A 17,809-nucleotide genomic window follows, 5' to 3' on the forward strand; every position below is an offset into this window, starting at 1 on the left:
GTTCTGTGACGATTCGGTTGCTGACATGACAAACTGATGACTGGAGCTAAGAGAACAGCCATCTGGTTCTGAGGTTGCCTCTGATGTGTTGGGCCAATGATGAGTTCATTTCAGTGATGACCAAAGAGGCAAATGAATAACTGAGATTGAGACAGATGCCCTGTTCCACCTCTCAGGAAACAGTGGACCAGAATCAAGATGGCAGACGCAGAGCTGGGAAAACACACTCAATGGTGGCGTGGAAGTCACTCTTCGAATACAGAGTGACCAGGACAGAGGCAATTGGGGAAGATCAAAGTAGATGGAGCTGAGCTTTTCCTCAGTGGCAGCTTCCAGCCTTGTTGTAACACTCTTTTCCTGCAAGGAGCAGCATACCGACTTGGATGTTGGCCCTAAGGGGCAATAATCAGCTGGTGCTCCTCGAGCTGAATGCAGAGAAAGCGGGCCAATGAGGAGGTCTTACTAGAGAATGACAGTGTGTGGTGCTGATTTTGGACAGTACTAAGAGCCAGAGGGTTGGCAGAGTTCCGAGGAAGAGAAGTGGGAAATATGAGAGAAAGTGAATTAGTGCCGCTGACCAGAGGGGTGTACTGGGACTTTCAATCTGGCATCTACTATACAAATTTGAGAGGGGCATCTCCCTGCTGGACTTTATTAAATGAATTATATTATGAGGAATCCATTGGAGGGTTATGTGGAAAGCAAGTCTCACCATGCAAGGGGGGGGCAATGAAGAACGAGATGATGCTTGGTCCGAGAAGACTGCAGTGTCAGAGACTGGCAACATGGACGGTAAAAGCCCGAGATACCTCAACTTGTCCTGTTTGAAAATGAAGGTCCGTAGTGTTGTGAACATGCAGTGAAAGAAAGAGGCAAAAGAGCTCACAAACAGAGGACTAGTGGAGAAAATATTTCCTGTGCCACAGATAACGAGGGGTAACTGAATTTTGTAAGAACTCCGTCCACACGATGGTAATTAATAAACTTGCTTTATTTATTCTGAGCACAGATTAATCAGGAAGACAGCGCAGTTGTCCCGTACACCTCAACAACTGTCAAACCACTGTTGCCGTTCTCAAATGCTTCTCTCTCATCATAACCAGAACGTGCTGCATTACCAGCATGAGGCATTTGAGAACAGTGATAACCATTCTCTGCAAACACTACACATCTTCTCTCTTTACAATGGAAACAATATAAAATTAAACAACATAACATAAAATATTTCTAATAACAAACAGTTGAACACATTCCCAATAAGTAGTCTCTAAGAGTGTTCCTAAGAATAATAATCATCGAACATCTTTGGTTTCACAATTTTCCTGCCAGATCTACTCCACCTACCACTCCTACTGGAGGTCCCTTCCAAGCCACTATCACCCAATGGGTAATGATCACCAGTGCTCCCCGAATCAACTCTATGTTGACCTTGATAATCATGTTCTTCTCTCCTCTCATCCTTTCCTTCTAACCACTCTTTCCACTTATAACTCTTCAGAATACTATTCTCTTTTCCCGAGTCAACTCTGGTGCCTTTACATATTGACAATGCAGATACGTGCCATACCTTACCATCACTGAGTCTCACTGAATTGTTGTACACTGCAATTACTCTCATGGGAGAAGAAAATCTACTTTGACCTTTAACTCTGTGTTTATTGCTCTTGACTCTTACAACATCGCCAACACATAACTTAAACTCCTTACACTTGTGGATGTCATCATAATACTTCTTATATTTGCCCTGAGCTTTCTCAATATTTGTCCTCACTTCCTCAGGACTCCATTCCACCCTTTTGGCAGCTTTAAGACAACCAACATTATCCTTTGACATGGGACTTCTACCCCTCATAAATTCAAATGGACTTGTGTTAGTACTATCACATGCGGTAATCCTGAAAGCCCACAAGGTTTTCCATATTTCTGTTTTCCAAACCAAATGATTGCAATTAGATAATTGAATCATTCCTTTGAGTACGCGGTTGAACCTTTCGACAGCACCGTTACCCGCAGGATGGTAAATCGAAGTGGTATGATGTTTAACTCCGTTCCTCCTCAAATAATCTTGGAAAGCTGATGACGTGAATTGTGCCCCATTGTCAGACACAATACATTTTGGTAAATCCTCTCTTACAAAAATGTTATCCAAAAATTTGATGATACAATTTACATCTGCTTTCCTTACAATTCTTACCTCCGGCCACTTTGAAAAGTGATCCACCAGTACTAGAAGGAAGGCCTGTTCATCGCCTTCACCAATGGGCCCCATGACATCAATACCTACTCTTTCCCAAGACATGCTGGGAGAAGGAATAGGATGTAAAGGCGGTCTTAACATCGCTTGCGTCTTGTCCGCATTCTCACACACATGGCAATCTCTCACCATTCTTTCTACCTCCTTATCTAGCCCCGGCCACCAGTACCAATGCTTCACTCTATTCTTGGTCTTACCGATGCCTAGATGGCCTTCATGGCAAATCTCAAGAATTTTCTTCCTTATGGTGATAGGAGGTATCACCTTCCCATTTCTAAGAAATAAACCTTCTTCCATAGATAATTCATCCCTAACTTCCCAGAAGGATAACAAATTCTTGTTAACCATTTTCTTCTTTAACGGCCACCTTTTAGTAATCATGACACCTAATTCTTGCATTACCTCATCTAAGTCCTGTTCTGTATTCCATTCATCTCGCGTAATACCCATGCATATACTTTCATCCTCAATAGCCACCCACATGTCTTCTTTCTCATCTTCATCAGTATCCTTGGTTAGCAAGGGCATGCGACTTAAGAAGTCTGCAACTGTGTTCTTTACTCCAGGTAAGTATTGCACCACATAATTGTAATCAAACCAGCGTACAGACATTCTCGCCAGCCTAGGAGAAGCCTTATACAACCCCTTCGTGGTTAAATGATTCACAAGTGGTTTGTGGTCACACCTTAAGATGATTGTGGTACCCCACACATACTGTCTAAAGTATTCCAGTGCCCATACACATGTGAGTGCTTCACGCTCAATAACTGAATACTTCTCTTCAGTTGGAGTTAATGAACGTGAGGCAAAGGCAATCGTATCTTCGTAGCCTTTCTTATTGATTTGGGCAAGAACTGCCCCAATTCCCTTGCAACTGGCATCAGTTGTAATAACGCATCTAAGACTTGAATCGAAACCTTGCAATGGTGGTGCGTTGCAAATATCATCTTTCAACATTTTGACATGCCTCTGTCCACAACAACTTGTTTCTAGCTTTAAGCAATTGTCTTAAATTACAATTGTCTTAAATTATACGTTTTCGTAGAAAAATTATTGACAAATTTGGAGTAGAATTCTACCAAACCTAGAAAAGTACAGACCTCATCCTTGTTCGGAGGATTCAGTGCCTTGCTTATCGCAGACAATAACTCCTCCTTTGGTTTAATTCCTTGAGCAGAAACTACATGCCCCAAGTAATTGACGTGGTCACATGCAAATTTGCATTTACTAAATTCTGCGGTCAAACCCTTTTCGTCCAACACTTTTGGTACTTTTAACAAGGTCTGATCGTGATCATCCCTTGACCTCCCCATTATAAGGATATCATCTTGAAAGACTATTGTATTGTCGATCCCCGCAAGAATTGTGTTCATCAATCTCTGGAACATGGCTGCTGCTGATGCCAAACCAAATGGTACCCTCTGAAATCTATAACACGCAAAGGGTGTGACAAAAGCGGTCAAGTCCCTACTACTGGGATGTAACCGTACCTGGTGATAGGCCACTTTCAAATCAATGGAGGAATACCATTTCATTCCTCTAGTGCGTGACAACATTTAATTAATGTGTGGTAAGTGGAATTGATCAACTAGTATGTTTAAGATCTCTCAGGTCGATGCATAATCGTAAATTCCCATTGGCTTTCTTCACTACGACTAATGGGGCCACCCACTCAGATGATTCTATGGGTTCTATCATTTTCTCCTCCTACAGTTTATTCAATTGCACTTTAACATCTTCCTTTAAAGGAATGGGAATATATCTTACTTTATGCACCTGTGGTACCGCAGCCTTTTTTAAACGCATGAGATGCATAAAGCCTTTCATTTTCCCAATCTTTCCCGTGAATACATTAGGAAATTTCTGTAGAACTAGTTGACCAACTCCTAACCCTGTTTGTACAGACAATACTGGTTCGGGATTGTTAGGATCCAATATTATGCCCAATTTTTACTCGTCAATCCATCCCAAAACGGAAGGACCTGTAACTGCAATATACAATTTTCCTGTCATTTGTCTGTCTTTGTACTGGAATTTCAACTTCTTGAAACCTAACAGTTCAATGATTTTACCAGTAAAACTCTTAATCGTTATATATCGGGCAAGCATAACTCCTCACCCACAATGTATTTGAGATTCTTTTCCCAAACATTTTGATTAATAATAGTATATGGAGACCCCGAATCTACTACAACGTGTATAGTCACTCCTCCCAACACAATCTCACAACTTGGTTTTTTCATTCTATTTTTCGCTTGTTGCTTCAAGCACAAAATGGCGTCTTCATCAGAAGAATTTACACATAAGATACACATGTTCAAATCATCTTCATCAGAGGAGTTAGTGTCTTCAAGTTCCAATACTATAGCACAATTCCCATTTTTCCTCTGACACAGTTTTTGAAAATGACCCACAATTCCACATTTCAAACACTTCTGCTTCCTTGCCGGACACCACTTATCATTCGCCAAGTGGTCATAACTGCCACATCTATAACACTTCCTTTTATCATCTGATTTATAATTTTTCTGCTCAATTCCTGTTTTCCCTGTGCCTTTCTTTTTAAATTCTCTGGTGGGTTTTTTCCCTTTCACTCTTGCAATTATGGTCTCATCACTTTTATTTTCATTCAAAACCTCCTTCGCACACCTTCCAGGCAATTCTGCCCTTTTCACAATTTCAATGACTTCTTGCAAAGAGCTTTCTCCTTTGGCCCATAAATTGTCTTGGATGTTTGAGTTAGACGATTGCATAACAATCTGGTCACAAATTAGCTCGTCATGTAGTTCACCGAATCTGCAATTAATTGCTAAATTCTTTAAGGCAAACACATAATCCTCTATGGGTTCCTCTTTCCCTTGTTTCCGATTAAAAAAACTTGTAGCGATCCACAGCTACACAAACTCTAGGTCTATAATAGTTGTCTAAGTCTTCAAGCGCATTCTTATACAGGTCGCCTTCACCCGCTTGCCTGGGTTTCTTATTAATGTTTTTGAAAATCTTCAACTCTCCTGGTCCTAAACAATGTAGGAGGATCCTAAACTTTTTCTCAGCAGAAAGCTCCTCATCTTCCTCAATGGCAGATATATAATTTTTGAAATATTCACACCATTCCTCCCATTTTAATATAGGTGTGCCAGAAACAGGAATAAATGGTTGAGGAGGTGACAAGTTCCATGGGTTGTTTGCAGCCATTGTGTCTGCACTGTCTTCCTACTTGAAATTTTCCAATTATGTAAAAGTAACACTTTATTAATGTTACAGTACGAATTCCCTATGTAATATCCTTTTTTTCCTTTTTTTTGTGATCAATATTGGCAAAGATAAGCCAAATGACGTGTTTAGGTCACTAATAAGTCATTTTCCAAATAAAAATGGTTGCTTGAGACATGTAAATCTTTTAATTCTTCTATAACCAGTTCCAAAATGGCTACAGTGACAATTCCCAAGCCAAAATGGCTGCCGTATGCCAGTTACACGTCTGGGTGACATGTTTCCGCTTCCACGTGGTGCAGACGAAAAATGACTCAACTAAGATGGCTGCCGGTACACGTCAGACTGACATGTTTGCACAGCCACGTCATGCAGATGAAATCTCAGTCTGTCTGCAGCGCACGTACAACACAGTGCTGCTGCCCAACTCCCAAACAATCCTCTGTCTCTGCGCAGCCTAAGACTCACCGCAATATCTGGGAATGCGGAGTTAAAAAAGCTCCTGGTTGCTGGTGCAATCTGGACGCGCTGGGTAATAGGCGCTCGCTGCCAATTGTAAGAACTTGGTCCACACGATGGGAATTAATAAACGTGCTTTATTTATTCTGAGCACAGATTAATCAGGAAGACAGCGCAGTGTTTCCTGTACACTTCAACAACTGTCAAACCACTGTTGCCGTTCTCGAATGCCTCTCTGTCATCATAACCAGAACGTGCTGCATTACCAGCACAAGGCATTCGAGAACGGTGATAACCATTCTCTGCAAACACTACAAATGACAAATGGAAGAAATAGATGTGACACACATTCCTGTGAGATCTCGCATGGTTGGAGGAATATTATAGGTCCATTTGTGGTGTATGTGTGGGAGTGTTTCCCTTGGTCCACTCTTTGCTTTCCACATACGGATAAAAATCCCTGATGGGGGCATGGCCTATTTAAAGTCTCTGAAGGTATTCCAGACAATCATTGACAAAAGGTTTTGGCTCTGGGATGCCCGGTTGAACACTGCTGTCGTCCATTCAGAGCCAATGGCAGCCAAGTGCCCATCATGGTCCAATGTCACCCAACGCAGCTAAGTGCCCATCATGGTCCAATGTCACCCAACGCAGCTAAGTGCCCATCATGGTCCAATATCACCCATCGCAGCTAAGTGCCTATCGTGGTCCAGTGTCACCCATGTTTTCTTGCCCCCTGCAGAACCTGGTGTCTTTTTCCTCTTTCTTGAGCCACCACTTCTGTATCCTTCTTGGTTATTTCTCTTCCTCTCCTGATCAATACTCTTTCCCATTCCACATTATATTGCTAAGTCCCACATTGCCGTCGGGTCCTCGAGAGGTCCCAGCGCAGTGTACATTTATGCATCCCATATTTCAAAGAAAGGGTGCCCTCTCTTTTAAGTCTGATCCCCCATGGACATTGGCAACAACTGAAAATGCGGACTGAGCTGTGACACTGCAAATTGGGAAAAAGACACACAAACTCATTTTATAGGAAGTAACACTTTCTTATTCACAGTGGCACTGTGGTTTTTGCGCTGTCTTTGGTTTCGCCTTTTAATGCAAACAAATTATTGTCAGAATGGGTTTTATAAAAGTGCGTTATTACTATCTATGCACTGGCTCTTGTTTAGTGCCTGGAGACACTGTTTTGCATCTTGTAAATGCCAAATGGACAAAGTCTTTAAAAATAATAAATGTGCAATCCCTGCTAAATGCACTCTCAGTACGTAAAGGAGGCAATGTTGCTTTGAACTCTGACTGCAGACTAAGGGAAGTTAGAGACACACTGTGCCCTATTGTAGGAAAGTACCATCTTGCCTGGCATGTTACCGCCATTTTTCACTGTATGTATGTTGTTTTAGCCCTTGTGTCACTGGGACCTGCTAGGCAGGACCCTGTGCTCATAGTATGTGCCCTGTATGTGTTCCCTGTGTGGTGCTTAACTGTATCACTGAGGCTCTGCTAACCAGAACCTCAGTGTTTATGCTCTCTCTGCTTTCTAAATTTGTCACTGCAGGCTAGTGACTAAATTTACCAATTCTCATTGGCACACTGGTACAACCATATAATTCCTTTGTATATGGTACTTTGGTACCCAGGGTATTGGGGTTCCAGGAGATCCCTATGGGCTGCAGCATTTCTTTTGCCACCCATAGGGAGCTCTGACAATTCTTACACAGGCCTGCCACTGCAGCCTGAGTGAAATAACATCCACATTATTTCACAGCCATTTTTCACTGCACATAAGTAACCTATATGTCTAACCCTCACTTAGTGAAGGTTGGGTGCCAAGTTACTTAGTGTGTGGGCACCCTGGCACTAGTCAAGGTGCCCCCACATCGTTCAGGGCAAATTCCTCGGACTTTGTGAGTGCGGGGACACCATTACACGCGTGTACTATACATAGGTCACTACCTATGTATAGCGTCACAATGGTAACTCCGAACATGGCCATGTTAGATGTCTAAGATCATGGAATTGTCACCCCAATACCAGTTTGGTATTGGGGTGCCAATACCACTTTGGTATTGGGGTGACATTTACATGATCCCCCGGGTCTCTAGCACAGAACCCGGGTACTGCCAAACTGCCTTTCCGGGGTTTCCACTGCAGCTGCTGCCAACCCCTCAGACAGGATTCTGCCCTCTTGGGGTCTAAGCAGCCCTGGCCCAGGAAGGCAGAACAAAGGATTTCTTCTGAGAGATGGTGTTACACCCTCTCCCTTTGGAAATAGGTGTGAAGGGCTGGGGAGGAGTAGCCTCCCCCAGCCTCTGGAAATGCTTTGATGGGCACAGATGGTGCCCATCTCTGCATAAGCCAGTATACATCGGTTCAGTGATCCCCCAGCCCTGCTCTGGCGTGAAACTGGACAAAAGAAAGGGGAGTGACCACTCCCCTGACCAGTACCTCCCAGGGAAGATGCCCAGAGCTCCTCCAGTGTGTCCCAGACCTCTGCCATCTTGGAAACAGAGGTGTTGGGGGCACACTGGACTGCTCTGAGTGGCCAGTGCCAGCAGGTGACGTCAGAGACCCCCTCTGATAGGCTCTTACCTTTCCTGGTAGCCAATCCTCCTTTCTTGGTAGCCAAACCTCCTTTTCTGGCTATTTAGGGTCTCTCCTCTGGGGTATTCTTCAGATAACGAATGCAAGAGCTCACCAGAGTTCCTCTGCACTTCCCTCTTCTGCCAAGGATCGACTGCTGACTGCTCCAGGACGCCTGCAAAACCACAACAAAGTAGCAAAACGTCTACCAGCAACATTGTAGCACCTAATCCTGCCGGCTTTCTCGACTGTTTCCTGGTGGTACATGCTCTGGGGGTCACCTGCCTTCACCCTGCACTGGAAGCCAAGAAGAAATCTCCAGTGGGTTGACGGAATCTTCCCCCTGCTAACCCAGGCACCAAAAGACTGCATCACCGGTCCTCTGGGTCCCCTCTCATCCTGACAAGCATGATCCCTGGAACACAGGAACTCTATCCAAGTGACTCCCACAGTCCAGTGATCCTTCAGTCCAAGTTTGGTGGAGGTAAGTCCTTGCCTCCCCACGCTAGACTGCAAACTTCTGCGGGTGCTGTCTGCTTCTGTGGGGGCTCTCTGAGTTGATGAGCGCCCTCTCGATCTCCTCCTCCAAGGGGCGACATCCTGGTTCTTCCTGATCCCCAGCAGCACCCACAAACCTCTACCACGACCCTTGAGGCTAGCAAGGCTTGTTTGCGGTATTTTTGCGTGGGAACACTCCTGCAACCTTCAGCACGCCGTGGGACATCTTCCATCCAAAGGAGAAGTTCCTAGCTCTCTTTGTTGTTGCAAAATCCTAAGCTTCTTCCATCCAGAGGCAGCTTCCTTGCGCCTTCATCCGGGGTTTCCTGGGCTCCTGCCCCCCTTGGACACTATTGCAACTCATGGACTCGGTCCCCTTGCCTTGCAGGTCCTCAGGTCCAGGAATCCATATTCAGTGCTTTGCTGGTGTTTGTGGTTCTTGCAGAATCCCCCTTTCACGACTATTGTGTCCTTTTGGGGTAGTAGGTGTACTTTACTCCTACTTTTCAGGGTCTTGGGGTGGGGTATCTTGGACACCCTGGCTGTTTTCTTACAGTCCCAGCGACCCTTTACAAGCTCTCATAGGCCTGGGGTCCATTCGTGATTCGCATTCCACTTTTGGAGTATATGGTTTGTGTTGCCCCTAGACCTATGTTCACCTATTGCATCCTATTGTAATTCTACACTGTTTGCATTACTTTTTTTTTACTATTACTCACCTGTTTTGGGTTTGTGTACATATAATTTGTGTATGTTACTTACCTCCTAAGTGATGGTATCCTCTGAGATACTTTTGGCATATTGTCACTAAAATAAAGTACCTTTATCTTTAGTAACTCTGAGTCTTGTGTTTTCTTATGATATTGTGCTATATGATATAAGTAGCTTTGAATGTCTCCTAGTTCCGCCTAAGCTGCTTAGCCATAGCTACCTTCTATCAGCCTAAGCTGCTAGAAACACCTCTATTCTACTAATAAGGGATAACTGGACCTGGCACAAGGTGTAAGTACCACAAGGTACCCACTATAAGCCAGGCCAGCCTCCTACATTGGTGGTGCAGCGGTGGGATAAGTACTTGCAACTGCTTTACCATTTTGTGCTTTTCATAAGAAAATCATATACCAAATAGTTCAGTATATGTACATTGAACCAAAACAGTTTACTTTTCTATTCTAAAACTTTTTACTAAGTTTCTGAAACGTTCTGATTTTTTTTTAAAGTTTTCTAAAAGTTTGAAAAAGTTTTTTCTCTGTACTTTCAAAAGTTCTAAAACTTTTTCTCTCTCTGTCTTAAACCTTTTTCTATCATGTCTACAGTAGAGACTACTTCCAAAGTTGTTCAGGCAACTTATGAAAGTTTAAACTACAAGAGTTTGAGGGATCTCTGCCTGGATAGAGGTTTAGGCATTGGTAAGAATCCAACAAAAGAGTTTCTCTTTAACCTGCTCTTACAGGATTACCAGAACCAGTCTGGCCCATCTCAGGAAAGAGAGGAAAATGGGGAGGCTTCCCAGTCAGACTCAGAGGAGGTCCCTGAAGATGCTGGGGATGGTTCTTACAAAGTCCTGCCCTCTAGCAGGCCCCCTAGTGACACTGGTAGTGGGAGAGGTTCACACATTAGTAGATTATCTTTCACTCTTAAAGGCCAGGTTACTAGGATCCAGCCAGTTAGGGACAGGTCTCTCTCTGCCAATTCCCAAATCTTCTCTGTATCCAAACATTCCCAACCCTCCCACCCTGAGGATAACTTAATGGAAAGGGAACTCAGAAAGCTGAGGTTGGAAGAGACCAGACTTAAGCTTAAACAGCAGCAGCTGGCCTTAGACAGGGAATCCCTAGATATAGCGAGGGAAAGACAGAGAATGGGGTTAGGTCCCCATGGTGGCAGCAGCAGTGTTTCAGATAGTAATCCTGTTAGAGAACAAGATTCCAGAAACCTGCATAAGATAGTCCCCCCTTACAAGGAGGGGGATGACATTAATAAGTGGTTTGCTGCACTTGAGAGAGCCTGTATGGTACAGTTGGTCCCTCAAAGGCAGTGGGCTGCTATCTTGTGGCTATCTTTCACTGGAAAGGGTAGGGATAGGCTCCTTACTGTCAGAGAATTGTGATGCCAATAATTACAAAGTTTTGAAGGATGCACTCTTGGATGGATTTTGCTTAACCACTGAACAATACAGGATTAAGTTCAGAGACACCAGAAAAGAGTCCTCTCAAGACTGGACAGACTTTGTAGACTTTGTAGACTTTTCAGTGAAGGCCTTGGAAGGGTAGTTGCATGGCAGTAAAGTTTCTGACTATGAAAGCCTGTATAATCTTATTCTGAGAGAGCATATTCTGAACAACTGTGTGTCTGACTTGTTGCACCAATACCTAGTGGACTCGGATCTGACCTCTCCCCAAGAATTGGGAAAGAAGGCAGACAAATGGGTCAGAACAAGGGTGAACAGAAACGTTCATACAGGGGGTGACAAGGATGGCAAGAAGAAGGATGGTAAGTCTTCTGAGAAGGGTGGGGACAAAAATAAGTATTCTGAGTCTTCATTAGGCCCACAAAAATGCTCTGAGGGAGGTGGGTCCAAATCCTCTTCTAATAATCAACCTACAAAGCCTTGGTGTTATTTGTGTAAAGTCAAAAGCCATTGGGCAACTGATTCCACTTGCCCAAAGAAAAACACCAAACCTTCCACCACCACAACCCCTGCTGCAAATTCTAGTGCCCCTAGTAATAGCAGTGGTGGTGGGAAATCTACTCCTAATAGCCAATCCAAGGGTGTAGCTGGGCTGACTATTGGCAATGTAGTTGGGGTTGGTCTTGTTAGGGAGACCACAGAGGCTGTTTTAGTCTCTGATGGTGGCATTTATTTTGCCACCTTGGTTGCTTGTCCCCTCAATATGGATAAGTACAAGCAACTTCCCCTAATAAATGATGTTGAGGTTCAAGCCTACAGAGACACAGGAGCCAGGGTAACTATGGTGATAGAAAAACTGGTCCACCCTGAGCAACACCTTCTTGGTCAGCAGTACCAAGTGACAGACGCTCATAACAACACACTTAGCCACCCCATGGCTGTTGTGAATCTCAACTGGGGGGGGGGGGGGTGGTTACTGGTCCAAAGAAAGTTGTGGTAGCCACAGATTTACCTGTAGGCTGTCTACTAGGGATGATTTGGAGACATCAGCTTGGGCAGAAGTGGAGTTGGAGGCCCATGCAGCAATGCTGGGCGTTCCTGGGCATATTTTTGCTTTAACCAGGGCTCTGGCCAAAAAGCAAAAAGGACAGGGTGACTTGGATCCTGGAACAATGGACTAAGTGCTCCCTAAAGCTAGGGGTAAGAAGGGTAAATCCCTACCCATTATCCCTCCCTCTACAGATGATTCTCCTTCTGATGAAGAGGAATTTCCTCCCTGTGCAGAACCTACACCAGAGGAGCTGGCAGCAGACACTGCTGAACTTTTGGGTGGAGGGGAGCTTGCTGGGGAAGAGCTGATTGTGGCACAGCAAACCTGTCCCACATTAGAGGGTCTCAGACAGCAATCTGTCAAGCAGCAAAATTGGGATGTCAGTGACAGTCATAGAGTATACTGGGAAGACAACCTCTTGTACACAGAGTAAAGGGACCCAAAACCTGGAGCAGCCAGGAGATTGATCAGTCCCCTGCAGTACAGATAGTTTCTTCTCACTCTTGCACATGACATTCCTTTGGCTGGGCATTTGGGCCAGATGCAAACTTGGGAAAGACTTGTCCCCTTGTTTCACTCGCCTCATATGTCAGAGGACACCAAAGACTTTTGTAAGTTCTGTGTGACCTGCCAAGCCAGTGGCAGGACTGGTGGCACTCCAAAGGCCCCTCTAATTCCACTTCCAGTGGTTGGGGTGCCCTTTGCAAGGGTAGGGGTTGACATAGTTGGCCCCCTTGACTCTCCTACTGCTTCAGGTAGTAGATTTATCTTGGTGGTAGTGGACCATGCCACAAGATATCCTGAAGCCATACCTTTAAGGACCACTACAGCTCCTTCAGTGGCAAAGGCCCTCCTGGGAATCTTTTCCAGGGTGGGTTTCCTAAAGAGTAGTATCAGACAGAGGTAGCAACTTCATGTCTGTGTACCTAAAAGCAATGTAGAAGGAGTGTGGTGTTACCTACAAGTTCACCACCCCTTACCATCCACAAACAAATGGTCTGGTTGAGAGGTTTAATAAAACTCTCAAAGGTATGATAATGGCACTCCCTGAAAAACTCAGGAGGAGATAGGATGTCCTGTTACCTTGACTCCTTTTTGCTTACAGGGAGGTACCCCAAAAAGGAGTGGGCTTCAGCCCCTTTGAACTCCTCTTTGGGCACCCTGTAAGAGGTCCACTTACTCTTGTGAAGGAGGGTTGGGAACAACCTTTGAAAACTCCTAAACAGGACATAGTAGACTATGTACCTGGCCTAAGATCCAGAATGGCTGAGGATATGAAAAAGGCCGGTAAAAACCTTCAGGCCAGCCAGGAGCTGCAAAAGCAATGGCATGACCAGAAAGCTGTTCTGATCCAGTACCAACCAGGACAGAAGGTGTGGGTATTGGAGCCTGTGGACCCAAGAGCACTCCAAGACAAATGGAGTGGACCCCATATAATTGTTGAGAAGAAGGGTGAGGTTACCTATTTGGTAGACCTGGGCACTGCCAGGAGTCCCCTTAGGGTGATTCATGTCAACCGCCTAAAACCCTACTATCACAGGGCTGATCTCACCCTGCTCATGGCAACAGATGAGGGACAGGAAGAAGAGCGTGACCCTCTACCTGATCTCTTCTCCACCACTGAAGCAGATGCCTTAGTGGAGGGAGTAGTTTTAGCAGATTGTCTGACTGCAGAACAGAAAGACAACTGCATTAATCTCCTAAGCCAATTTTCAGACCTCTTTTCACTTGTACCAGGTACAACATCCTGGTGTGAACACACAATTGACACTGGAGACAGCCTGCCTGTCAAAAGTAAAATTTATAGGCAGCCTGACCATGTCAGAGACTGCATCAAACAAGAGGTGCAGAAAATGTTGGATTTAGGGGTGATTGAACCTTCTGAAAGCCCATGGGCTAGCCCAGTGGTGCTTGTACCAAAACCTCATACCAATTTTGGAAAAAGAGAGATGAGGTTTTGCGTAGATTACAGAGGGCTCAATCAGGTAACTAAAACTGATGCTCACCCTATACCCAGGGCAGATGAGCTCAGTGATACACTGGCTTCTGCCAAGTATCTTAGCACTTTTGATCTAACTGCAGGTATTGGCAGATTAGATTGGCAGAAGATGCTAAACCAAAGACTGCACTTTCTACCATAGGAGGGCACTACCAATTCACAGTAATGCCCTTTGGTTTGAGAAATGCACCTGCCACTTTTCAGAGGTTGGTGAATGCAGTCCTGCAAGGGTTGGAGGCTTTCAGTGCAGCATATCTAGATGATATCTTTAGTTCCACCTGGGATGATCAGCTGGTCCACCTGTGGAAAGTTTTGGAGGCCCTGCAAAAGGCAGGCCTCACTATCAAGGCCTCAAAGTGCCAGATAGGGCAGGGGAAAGTGGTTTATCTGGGCCACCTGGTTGGTGGAGAACAGATTGCACCACTACAGGGGAAAATACAGACTATCATGGATTGGGTTCCCCCTACAACTCAGACCCAGGTGAGAGCCTTTTTGGGCCTCACGGGGTACTACAGGAGATTCATCAAGAATTATGGCTCCATAGCAGCCCCTCTTAATGATCTCACCAGCAAGAAAATGCCTAAGAAGGTGTTATGTACAGCCAGCTGTCAGAAAGCTTTTGAGGAGCTCAAACAGGCCATGTGCTCTGCACCTGTCCTAAAACGCCCATGTTACTCCAAGAAATTCATTGTTCAAACTGATGCATCTGAATTAGGAGTAGGGGCAGTCTTATCACAGCTGAATTCTGAGGGTCAGGATCAACCAGTTGCTTTTATCAGCAGAAGGTTGACCCCTAGAGAAAAGCATTGGTCTGCCATTGAGAGGGAGGCCTTTGCTGTGGTCTGGGCACTAAAAAAGTTGAGACCATACCTGTTTGGTACTCACTTTATTGTTCAGACAGACCACAAACCTCTACTTCAGCTATAGCAAATGAAAGATGAAAACCCTAAATTGTTGAGGTGGTCCATATCTCTACAGGGAATGGACTATACAGTGGAACATAGACCTGGGAGTACCCACTCCAATGCAGATGGACTCTCCAGATATTTCCACTTAGACAATGAAGACTCATCAGGACAAGGCTAGTCTTATTGTCCTTCGTTTGGGGGGGGGGGGGTTGTGTAGGAAACTGCCATCTTGCCTGCCATGTTACCCCCATTTTTCACTGTATGTATGCTGTTTTAACCCTTGTGTCACTGGGATCCTGCTTGGCAGGACCCCAGTGCTCATAGTATGTGCCCTGTATGTGTTCCCTGTGTGGTGCCTAATAGTATCACTGAGGCTCTGCTAACCAGAACCTCAGTGTTTATGCTCTCTCTGCTTTCTAAATTTGTTACTGCAGGCTAGTGACTAAATTTACCAATTCTCATTGGCACACTGGTACACCCATATAATTCCCTTGTATCTGATACTTAGGTACCCAGGGTATTGGGGTTCCAGGAGATCCCTATGGGCTGCAGCATTTCTTTTGCCACCCATAGGGAGCTCAGACAATTCTTACACAGGCCTACCACTGCAGCCTGAGTGAAATAAAGTCCACATTATTTCACAGCCATTTCTCATTGCACATAAGTAACTTATAAGTCACCTATATGTCTAACCCTCACTTAGTGAAGGTTGGGTGCCAAGTTACTTAGTGTGTGGGCACCCTGGCACTAGCCAAGGTGCCCCCACATCGTTCAGGGCAAATTCCCCGGACTTTGTGATTGCGGGGACACCATTACACGCGTGCACTATACATAGGTCACTACCTATGTATAGCATCACAATGGTAACTCCGAACATGGCCATGTAACATGTCTAAGATCATGGAATTGTCCCCCCAGTACCAGAATGATATTGGGGGGACAATTCCATGATCCCCCGGGTCTCTAGCACAGAACCCGGGTACTGCCAAACTGCCTTTCCGGGGTTTCCACTGCAGCTGCTGCTGCTGCCAACCCCTCAGACAGGATTCTGCCCTCCTGGGGTCTAGGCAGCCCTGGCCCAGGAAGGCAGAAAAAAGGATTTCCTCTGAGAGAGGGTGTTACACCCTCTCCCTTTGGAAATAGGTGTGAAGGGCTGGGGAGGAGTAGCTTCCCCCAGCCTCTGGAAATGCTTTGATGGGCACAGATGGTGCACATCTCTGCATAAGCCAGTCTACACCGGTTCAGGGATCCCCCAGCCCTGCTCTGGCGTGAAACTGGACAAAGAAAAGGGGAGTGACCACTCCCCTGACCAGTACCTCCCAGGGGAGGTGCCCAGAGCTCCTCCAGTGTGTCCAAGACCTCTGCCATCTTGGAAACAGAGGTGTTGGGGCACACTGGACTGCTCTGAGTGGCCAGTGCCAGCAGGTGACGCCAGAGACCCCCTCTGATAGGCTCTTACCTTTCTTGGTAGCCAATCCTCCTTTCTTGGTAGCCAAACCTCCTTTTCTGGCTATTTAGGGTCTCTCCTCTGGGGTATTCTTCAGATAACGAATGCAAGAGCTCACCAGAGTTCCTCTGCACTTCCCTCTTCGACTTCTGCCAAGGATCGACCACTGACTGCTCCAGGACGCCTGCAAAACTGCAACAAAGTAGCAAGACGACTACCAGCAACATTGTAGCGCCTAATCCTGCTGGCTTTCTCTACTGTTTCCTGGTGGTGCATGCTCTGGGGGTCACCTGCCTTCACCCTGCACTGGAAGCCAAGAAGAAATCTCCTGTGGGTCGACGGAATCTTCCTCCTGCTAACGCAGGCATCAAAGACTGCATCACAGGTCCTCTGGGTCCCCTCTCATCCTGGCGAGCGTGGTCACAGGAACTCTATCCAAGTGACTCCCACAGTCCAGGTATCCTTCAGTCCAAGTTTGGTGGAGGTAAGTCCTTGCCTCCCCACACTAGACTGCAAACCTGTGTTTGCAACACTCCGTCCTTACCTGTTTTGGGTTTGTGTACATATAATTTGTGTATATTACTTACCTCCTAAGTGAGGGTATCCTCTGAGATACTTTTGGCATATTGTCACTAAAATAAAGTACCTTTATCTTTAGTAACTTTGAGTCTTGTGTTTTCTTATGATATTGTGCTATATGATATAAGTGGTATAGTAGGAGCTTTGCATGTCTCCTAGTTCAGCCTAAGCTGCTTTGCCATAGCTACCTTCTATCAGCCTAAGCTGCTAGAAACACCTCTATTCTACTAATAAGGGATAACTGGACCTGGCACAAGGTGTAAGTACCACAAGGTACCCACTATAAGCCAGGCCAGCCTCCTATACCTATGTACCGGCTTCATCCCTGCTAAACAGTTATCTCAGGTGCACAGATAAAGCATAAACTCATGAAGGTTACAGTAGATTAGGTTAGTGAAGAAGATGGAGATAAAGAAGTGGCTAGACCAATCCTATGTTGCACTGCTTCCTGGGATGTCTCAAGGCTGTGTGTGAAGTTAGGGGCTAGTGTGTACCCTACTGAGTGTGGTGGCCATGTTCAACCTGTAAGAAGCCAATGGCTGTCATGTTGGCTTTCTGAAGATGAGTAATGTTGAGGAACTTATCCACAAATGTGTGGCTGTAGCCTGAGGGAGGGTATATCACTGATGAAATGAAGGAATTGTTGGGATTGGTGATTATTGGGGACACTGTGCACTCAAAGGG

This window comes from Pleurodeles waltl, chromosome 12 (genome assembly GCF_031143425.1).
Source record: "Pleurodeles waltl isolate 20211129_DDA chromosome 12, aPleWal1.hap1.20221129, whole genome shotgun sequence".
Classification (NCBI taxonomy): domain Eukaryota; kingdom Metazoa; phylum Chordata; class Amphibia; order Caudata; family Salamandridae; genus Pleurodeles; species Pleurodeles waltl.